The sequence below is a fragment of the Poecilia latipinna genome, unplaced genomic scaffold (assembly GCF_001443285.1).
Source record: "Poecilia latipinna isolate Pla-1442-1.1 unplaced genomic scaffold, P_latipinna-1.0 Scaffold407, whole genome shotgun sequence".
NCBI lineage: Eukaryota > Metazoa > Chordata > Actinopteri > Cyprinodontiformes > Poeciliidae > Poecilia > Poecilia latipinna.
This window is the reverse complement of record NW_015113023.1, coordinates 241,678-250,785: the sequence shown is the minus strand read 5'-3', so window position 1 is coordinate 250,785 and position 9,108 is coordinate 241,678. Positions and strand designations below refer to the sequence as shown.

The 9,108-nt window shown below is 35.4% G+C and overlaps 1 long non-coding RNA gene across 1 annotated transcript in view; it reads left to right on the top strand.

Annotated features, from left to right (window-relative positions):
- Positions 1–9,108, top strand: part of LOC106950545 (uncharacterized) — a 105,640-nt gene that overhangs the window by 63,446 nt on the left and 33,086 nt on the right. Inside the window, exon 2 of the long non-coding RNA XR_001425634.1 lies at positions 7,071–7,103. This is a non-coding gene — a long non-coding RNA (uncharacterized LOC106950545). The remainder of the gene's footprint in view (positions 1–7,070; positions 7,104–9,108) is intronic.

Genomic DNA, 9,108 nt, shown 5'->3' with positions numbered 1-9,108 from the left:
GGGGGGCCAATATGCTGAAGTGGCCCTCGGTGAAATTGAGTTTGACACCCCTGGCCTAAAGCAAAGCCAAGATCTGTACCATTCATCATTTATTGTGATTAAATTTTTTATCATAAGAATTTAGATATTTTTTTATCACAATAAATTCCAATTAATGTTTAAAATCCCCCAAAACAGTCCGTATTGTCGAGATGTTAGTTTTACTGTTTTCTCCACTGATTTTTTTAATATTTAGAGCATCAAGAAATAAAGATTAAACAGTTAGTGTGTGCACTGTTTAATGTGCAGCTTAGTGATATTAATTGCACTCCTTTCAGTCACAGATACCTAAAGTTATCTACAAAAATACTATTACTTTTATCACAAAATATCATGAGTCCATATCGCCCAACTCTAGACCTAAACCTACAATAAACTCAACTACACTTCACTGATAACTGTTTTTATATTTCTGCAGAACAACTTGCACTTGAAGAGCTTTGCAACCTTTCCTAAACTCTAGCTGCAACATCTGTCACACCAAACTCTATTAGGCTTCTACAGTTGGGTTATTTTTCTTTAAATATATATATATATCTATATATAATCGGTCTTTAAAACGGCCCTCTTACAAATGTCTTTTTAAACGCATGATGTCTATAGTGAAGCCAAACTCTTTCTCTTTGCTTTCCTCTGTTGCAAATCTGACAAAGTTAATAGTTTACAGCAAAGCTTAGAGTTGAAATGAAGCATAGTGCAATATGCTGTAAGTTTTCCTGCCAGACAGATTTGCCTAAGCAGCAGTGAGCTCAATGACCCGATTCCCTATCAACAAAAAGGGAGAAAACATGAAATATGTCAGTTTTCTTGCTTTATGCTCTGCTAGGGTGAGGCAGATCTGAATGCAAGTGGGAGGCAGACACCTCCACATTTCCCTCTTTCTGCCTCAGGTGGGAATCCGAGTCATGCAGTCTATGCAGCTTATGGTGGTGTGACATGTTTTCCAAATTGCATATGTCATGTCAAATTGTCTGTATCTTAAAAACCCAAAGTCACCAAACATTTAGCTGCTCCTCTTCCATGATTATCTTTGACTCGCCCCATGCTGCGGATTCAGAGCCTGGAGCCTGAGACTTAGTGGAAATGTTCGACTCACAGCAGGGAAATCGCTTTAAATGTTAAATTACATTTTACATACTTGTCTAGAATGTAAACACAACATTTTTAATAATTAAACATACTGGATTTAATTTTGCATACCTATAGTGCTGCATAAATTGCAGTTTTTAATTTCTAGACTCCATGAATGCAATGTAAATCGTTGTCTCTGAGCCGAGACGTATTTATGCTCTGAACATTTCCTTACATTAAATCACACACAGCAGTGGCATCGCCATGCATTAAAAACAACATAACTGTAAGACAAAAATCTGATTTTTGGGGGTTTTTATTTTTTGTTTTGCGACGTTAAAATAAGTCACAAACTTAAAATACACCTACCAAATAATTTTCTGTACAACTGAGCAACATAATGAAGGATATCAGATTGTTGGTACAAGACAGATTAAAATGGTGAACATCAAATTTTATTTTAAGAGGCCATAAACAAGCAGAAACTGTTTAGTTATACTGTTGGACTCTTGAAAATGGGAAAGAAGGAAAAAACAACAAAAAACTCTCTAACGATAATTGAAAATGTCAAAAACAACTGGGATTTCAGATGGTCTAAAAATTATTTTTTCCCCTATTCTTTTATTTTTTTTTTTTACAGTCCATCCATTTCATTGTTTAAACTGTGGCTCACCATCTCTGATAAGGTATTTTTTATTTCATTGCATTGCTTTTTGCGAAGTCTCTGAGTTTTTCTTTTGGTTTGAATTCCCTTGTGCATTAAGATGAGTCAAAAAATCGTGGTAAAGGTTTCTTCTTTTTTCTGAGCCAGTCCTTGAGAGTTGATGTTCTGCAACTTTTAAAGTTTTCTCTGGTCCAAATTAGAGAATCAAATGAGTGCATAACTTCTTCCTGATGAGATTCAGCGCTACAGAGTCCTGATAATGACCTGAATATTTGACTGAGGCTTGTTTGAAGCAGATGCATCTAAAGGTTGCAGGACATCGTCCCCCAAGTAATTCTAGATGTGAGGTTTACACAGAAGCAAAATTGGCTCTGTGGATCAAAACCGAAACCAAGGACTGAATATACAAAGTATTCATGAAGGGCCTGCCTCAAGCATCTGTGTGGGTGTCCTGCTTTCTTTCTCCATTTTTTGGAGTTTTCATTGCTGGTAATGAAGCAATGAAAGCTGGACACCATGTCGGGTGAGAGAAATATTAGATATGTAATAAAAATAAGAGATGTTCAGGAGGACCTAACAAAGGTTGATATTTAATTTGCTTTTCTTGATTGAAAATGATGAGACATTTTCAAATGCAGGGAAGTGCATTTGAAAATGAAGTGTAGAGTAAAGCCGACCCACAGAGCAAAAAGCAGAATATAAGTGGTTTAAATTTATTTATCTGCGTTATTTTCCCTTTTGCTGTAGCTGCTGTAATTTTTAAACCTGCAATACAAAGAAACCGGACTAATTCCCTCGTTTGTTTGTAGAATGTGGCGGTAGTCATAACAACCATCAAACTGGATGAAATATTTCAGTAAGCATAGGAGCCATGGTTTGTTAAATTTTAACAAACTAAATGTAATTATGTAAAGTGAAATTACTGACCAGTTCTCAAAGAAGTGGAACAGGGCAGTTCACATTAATAATTAATTTCAAATTAACAGATAAATATGTGTGCGTTTGTGTTTAATTCTAGTAAAGATATGATTTTGTCGCATGTTAACCTAATGAAATGTTTTTGTGTGAAAACAACAAAATTTAGTTAGGTGAATTAGACCACCGATACCTCTCTTGGCCATAAGGGGGCAGTAATCCAACAATAAAACTGCACTAAAAGAAAAACCAGTTTAAACCGGATTAGTCTGGACGTTCATCCGCAGATTACAGTCATGAGCCACTTTGAGTCCCAATTTTCTCAGTTTTATTAGGTAAGGATTATTTAGTCTACCAGTTTGCTGTTATTGTTGTTTATTGATAATGTATTTAAAAATATGCGAGGAGCGGTTGGAGGGACGCAGGCCTCAAACTAAACAGGCTTCCTGTTAAAAATGAAATCAGTGGAAGTTGACTATGTGCCTCTCTTTTTTAATTTTTATTTTAACTCGGCGCCAATCACCTGGCCCATCTTTCTTTTAAAATGTTCTACCTGGACGTTACTTTTGCGGGAGGGTTTGTCCGTATCGGAATTTATATTATCTGTAAATAACTGCTAAATTGGAAAATTCTCCTTGTTCATTGGTCCAACAGTGACTCCTAGTGGTTAATTTTGCTTTCATTTTAAAGAACGGTAGAGTTCTTTGTTTATTCTGTGGTTACCTAGCAACACCCTGCGACATGAGACAACGTTAGATTATAAAGAAACCCGGAGAAAATCTTTAAAATAGCGCCCTCGGAAAGCAGAATGAGGTATAAATATATGTAATTGTGATTTGTAATAAGAAATGTTATAGGTTTATTTAAGAAACAGTACAATGTCGTGGTTTATAAACGAAACTGTATATTAACGAGTTAAAGGACATAACGTATTTTTTTGTGTATAACTGAATATTGATATGTTGATTTTATACGAGAGCCGAGTATGTCCAACGGTTCTGTATTATTTTGTTTTATGCTACAGTTTTTACGGTGTCAATGGAAAGAAAGGTTGAGATTAAATTGCACCCGTTTCAAACTCCCTGCGTCTGGCTGTTCAATCCGAGAGGCCGCTACATTATCTCTCTATCAAAGCTATTTTTAGATTAATATAAAAGATGAATGTGTTTAGTCCTCTCTTCCATCTTGACAGAAACCAAACTGTTTATAGATTTATATCCAGAGAAAACATATTTTACGTATCAGAACATCAGTCATATTTTATAAAAATGTGGTAAGAAATCAGGATGCTACGACCATTTTTGTGACAGATTCCTCCTCATCCTGGACCGTCTGGTCCAGGATGAGACAAGCGACTAATAGGCGAAACCAAACTAGTAATTTATATCAATGGAGAAATCATCCAACCGCTAAAATCTGACGCCTCCATTCTCGTTTATATTATGCTTATGTTTGAATAAGGAAGTTTTGCTCTGTGTCTTCTGAAGAGACTTTTGTCATTTCCTTCAGTTATTCTTGATGCAGCGCCCCCACAGGCGAGGAGGGGAACTGGTTTTTCAATTAGTTGAGTGAAAATCGAACCGCAGCAGCTGAAAATGTAACAAATGTCCGAGTCTACCGAACTATCAGGTGTGAAAACATCCTTATAGATTTCAACCAACAGCTCTACTGAGGAAAAATACATAAAATCACACAGACTGGAGCTTTTTCTTCCCCTCAAAGCTTAAATTGAATGGAGGAAGGAGTTTTATGCTCGTCAAAACCTCAAGAGAACTGCAACTTTGGTTTGATGTCTAAAAATACACAGCAGAAATTGCCAGTGTTGCAGCAATGTGCCAATTAAGGATGAGGTTATGAGGTAAGCCAGTGATAACAATAAGGAGCACGGCTTTTTCAACCCACCAACGCATTACATGAAGGGGAGGAGGAACTGTAAAAACAACTTCCTCTATTCAAGACATAAATCACATGACGGTGTGTGATTCACCTGCGGTGTAATAGTTACTGTTCAGGGTGATTGTAATTAGAAGCCTTTGTGTTTGTAGTACAAGCAGTCCTCAGTTTCTAATTATTAAATTCTTCAAACATTCATTTCATTTCAGCTCTTGTCAGGTCGGAGTAACATGCTAATCAACAGTCTCTTCATATTTCTGAGTATATCTGTAAATGTCAAACAGCAGCTGCTCCTAGTTTTGAATGGGAATAATTTCCTTTGACTTGTATTATTAAGTGGATGTGTGAATTACAAGGTGGAGGCTCAGCATGTGGAGCAGTCTTCAATTAATTAGATTAATGGTTTAGATTGAGGGGTTTTATGAAAAGTCTCTTTTTATGGGAAGTAAAGCTGGAACACTAATTTATACAATACATTTGATGTCAACAGAAAAAGTGGGAGAAACATCCAGACTTTATAAACTAAAACTATAAATAAAAAGGATATTTTTATTAAAATCTGTCTGGTATTAAAAAGTCATAAATAAATATAATTAATGAAATTATTTAAAACCAAAAAAAAAATCCAAGAACCATAAAATAAAGAAAAAAGCTGAAACTGAGAATCCTTGAATCCAACCGTTTTTATAGGTTTGATATTTCACTGAACCCTCAAAGTTGTTAGCTTTGCTGCTACTTCAACTTTCTATTTGACTTTTGAATTTCTGTTTGTAGCAGGTGACTCTTTATGACTGAACTTTCATTTAGAAAAGGAATGAAGGAAAAACTGTTTCTGAATGTCATGTTTATCAGGTCTGTTAGTGCAACTTGAAAGGAATCTGTGAGGATACATCTTCACTGCAAAGACACAAAAATAATTGTGTTTTTGCAATTATTTCAAAACTTGTGTTTATTGCACGAGCTCCTACTTAGCTTTGTATTATTTCAGGTCCACTAAGACATTTTCACTAAAAATTAGACCAAAACTACTTGGTAATATTTTATTTTTGCAGCGAGATTAACCAAATTCTGTCACCTTGTGAGCATAAATCCCTCTGTTATCATTTCTCTCTACTTTCCTTTCAGAAACGTAGCTGTGAACTGTCTAATTGTGCTCGTTTCTCAGCTCTGTAGAGGCATGTCTGCGTGACAAAGAAAAGTGTAATTGTGTTTGAGGGTGAGGGCTGTGAGTGTGACGGGATGTGCAGCTGCTCTCTTGTTCACAGCTGACTGCCTGTTTGTATTTGTGTGCCATGGCTGCTGATGAGTTATTGACTGCTGGGTTCAAAGCTGTATAAACCGACTCTTCCTCCCTCTGGAGGGCAACCAGATCATGTGCTTTTGTATCTACAAAGGAGTCTGGACAGCATGGATCGTCTGTTGTTCTAATCAAATTAAGGTCAAATCAGGAGAAAAAGAAAAAACAAGAAAGACCTACAATCTTCTGTCCATACAGTGACCCAAATCTGGACTGCCGTAGCGTTTATGTGACTCCAGATGCCAAATTACATCAAATTACTCAAGTTTAGAATCCAAACTCAACAAATCCCAACATAATGCATAAATGTGATTTTTTTATTTTTTTTTTTTTGCGAAAATCGTCAATTTGGTTTAAGAGATGCTAACTCCCACCTGAAGGTGGCAGCATTTCCCACTTTTACTACACTGCTTCCTCCACCTTATTTGATGTTGATACTGAAAATAACAAAAGTCACATTTAATGTCATTAATATTGCAAAATTCCTTGCAAAAATGTCTAAATTAGCAACAAGAATTCTGTGATTTTGATCGCAAAAAATTCTAAAACAATGTTTTGATATTTTTAAAACTAAATATCATTTAGTTTTAAAAATTCCAGATGCAGAGACAGATATTATTTTTGCAGATTAATGGGTTTTATCAATGCATGGTGGTACAACCGGCCCTTTGAGAACACTAGCGTCAAACTTACTTTCATTTTGGCCTCTTCAAAATCATTAAAGGACCAAAATCTGTTGACATTTTTAACTTCCTCTCTTCAGAACAGTAAAGAAAACTGTCCTCTTTGTTTTATTTTTTTTTTACAGAGCAATAAATCAGTTTATAAGAAACTTAGTTTTGCCATGGAGATGCTAACAGGGCTAAAGGTTGATCAGAACAGTAAAGAGATACTTGATTGCTGCATATTGAGTTTAATAGAGGCTACATAATCCCAATCCAAACCACTTTTTGGCTTGATAAACATTAATTTCTTATCGATCACCTTCTCAAAGAAGTTTCATATTTTATATCTGAGAAGCTAACTCTGACTAATTTCAACTGACTCTTGAAAAAATGTGGATTTTGTTTCATTTTTTTCTTGCGCATAACCAAGGAGGTTTTAGTTTAAAAGCCATTAAAATAAGTTTTGAACATGTGAATATTTGTATACATTTAAGTAATATTTACCTGAATTGTGTGTGTTTTTCAGATACTCCAGAGAATGAATGCAGTTAAACTTGAGGTGAGTTCACTGATGCATGTCTGTCAGTCCGTCACAAAATGTTGTTCCTGGGCGCCCTCTAGTGGTCCGAAAGGTACCGCATGTAAGCAACTGTTTTACTGTGACATCAGCTCAAAGTGCGATGCTACAGCTAGCTTACCAACTTACAAAAAATAATGGATAAATGGCTTAGTACCGGGTCACTCAAGAAAAACTGAAGATGTCTGTGAAAACAACTCCAGGATTACTTTATATGATTAAAGGAAGTCAAGTCGTTCATTAGCGATTCGATTCTTTTGAACAGCTCAGTTAGTGAGAATGGTTCTTTATTTTTGACTTTGCTAGCTTATAATGCTCTGCTGGCACGTCAACCGCTTTTATTTTTAGTTAAAGAGTTCGGACATTTTTTTATCTAGAAAATTTCTGAGATTAATCTCCATTACAATTTTTTCTTCTAGAAAATTTTCAACTTTATATTTTATATGCCAAAGTAAAAAACCCTTTCAAATCTTAGATCTACAATAAATATTTATTTTAGAAAAAAAATATTGAAGTTCTTTATTTGCTTGATTTTGGGTTGTTAGTTTTCAACTCCACAGTTTGACCCATATGACAAAAAGTTTGGACACAAAAAGTTCATCCACATTGTCTAATGTTTTTTTTAAAGCTTTTCCACTAAATTTGATGCAATCTGGAGGAAATTCAAATGCAGAGAAGAAAGTAACCAAGTGGTTTGTTGTTCAACACAGAAATTAACAGCTAGTTAAAATGAATAAAATCCATTGCATCTAATGAAATCTTCTGCTGTAAAAACCGTCTGACCTCCAGTTGAGCATGTCCTCATGTTACATGCATGTGTCGCCTATCCTTTCTGTCCCATTAGAGCATCCTTAATGAATCATGACAACATGTAATGAAGTAATTTTCTGGCAGATATGATGTGCTGTCCTGCTGTGCTGTCAGCTTCAACACCAAACCTGATGTCTTTTATTTATAGCGGGAGCCAGATGCAGCTGCCTTCCTTTAAATAATTAACTGCTGAAGACTAAGTTAATGTGCGGACGCACAGTTTCCTCTTTGACCCATCTGTCAAGCAGAGAGACTAATAAACTGTCAGTGGAAATAAACAGACTTAAGATAACAGCTTAAATTGTACGCAGCTGGCAGCGATAGTGTGCCACTTACTCAACACACCTAACACTGCAAAAAGAGAAAACGAGTCTGTCAGTATTATTACTGTTATGCTCCAATTTGGATCCGTCACCAGGACTGGAAAATGTGCCCATCAAATATTATTAATGTAATTATAATGCTGTCATGACACAGGAAGAATGCACTTTGTATCCCTACCACTTAGCATTTGCTGTCAACGTCTTAATCAGCAGAGCTGTTGATACATTCTGCATTTTAACAAATCCAAGCAAGAATATTAAGTTGATCCGATTCAACACGACAATCTTCATGCTCACTTTCAGGCAGAGAAAATGTTTATCCAGTTGGTTAGGTTTGTCTGATATCCTTCAAAAATCAGCAACATTATGAAATGATTATCCATTTTGTTTTTGGGACATTTCTATAGAGATGTACAAATAATGAACCACCTCCATATTTCTCAAAGTAAAGTTTGTGGAATGTGGTCGCTGACAACTTTTATATTTGTCTAAATTATAAATTGTCACTGCAAAACCACAAAATCTTACCAAGTACTTTTTATCCAGTTTCTAGTGCAATTATCTTAATATACTTGAAATAAGAAAAAATTAACTTGAATAACTTTTCAGTAAGAAATATGAGATTGTTTTAAGACAATAATTCCTTAATATACGCCAAAAAGTTCTTGTTCCTCTGGAAGATTATTTCACAAAGAGAACTGTGCCGTTACCTAGCAACGCCAGCCAAGCCCAGCCCGTTACCTAGCAACCCAGTTCTGTTACATTGGCAGATTACTTTACCAAAAATGGAGAAAAAAAAATCTTGTAAGTGAAATAGTCTGCTAGTGGAACAAATATTTTTTTCAATATTAAGG